Below are 983 nucleotides of genomic sequence, written 5' to 3'. Positions count from 1 at the left end.
GCCCACCCCAATGTTTCGGTTAGAAGTTTATAAGTTCTGATTTTTCGACCGAAAATGTTAAAATTATATAGGATCGCCCTCCGATTATTTTTCATAAATTGTATATCCTAAATATTTATACAATATATAAATTAAAGTAAAGTTTGTTACCACTTTGTATCCTAAATATCTATACAAATATAAATTACAGTAAAGTTTATTACCACTTCAAAGTTTGTTACCACTTTATATGTAAATGATGGGTAGTTTGGTAAATATATTTTAATTCTTATTTGTTTAACCCTAGATTACCCACCACACAATAAACTTAATCAAAACTTAATACCAAATTATCAACTATCTTCTTCCCTTACCCCCATAGCTTTCTGCGGCCCATTCTATTTCCAATTCCACCAAGACATTTTCGGTAATAATTCTTTTATTGTTGTTGTAAATTGTTGATTACATAGCTTGGTGATTTACATAGAAAAAAAAATTGCTGATAAGTTTGATTCGGAAGACATAATTGATGAATTCAAAAATCTTAAAGGTCGTCGGCCTGAGTTGTAATTCTTCTTCCAAGTTCCATTTATCTCATATCATCATCATATGTGTGTATATATATATATAGGTCTTTTGTTTGTTATACAATATTTGTTTTTCTATGTGCAAGAACGGGTTCTTTGAACGAATGAAATTTTTTAATTTTATTTGGAACTACTGTTATTTGGCCCGACTTGAATCGAATAGACGACCCGAAACATAAGGATAGGAAAAAAATTTTGGGTCCCATCACTTTACGCCCTCTCGAAACTTTTGGTCAAGCTCCGCCACTGCCCGGCTGGGCCTGGCTGTCAACTGGGCTGGGACGTTGTGTATCACATTACCACTTTGTCATTTAAAATGGATTTGTGGTGTTGTCTTTGTCAACTATAGCAATGGTTAAAAAGGAGTAATGTAAATGTTGTTGATAAACATTTTATGCGACAAAACATAATGGGAGA

The sequence above is a fragment of the Helianthus annuus genome, chromosome 9, assembly GCF_002127325.2.
Source record: "Helianthus annuus cultivar XRQ/B chromosome 9, HanXRQr2.0-SUNRISE, whole genome shotgun sequence".
Classification (NCBI taxonomy): Eukaryota; Viridiplantae; Streptophyta; class Magnoliopsida; order Asterales; family Asteraceae; genus Helianthus; species Helianthus annuus.
The sequence above is the reverse complement of the archived record's forward strand: the minus strand, read 5'-3'. Positions refer to the sequence as shown.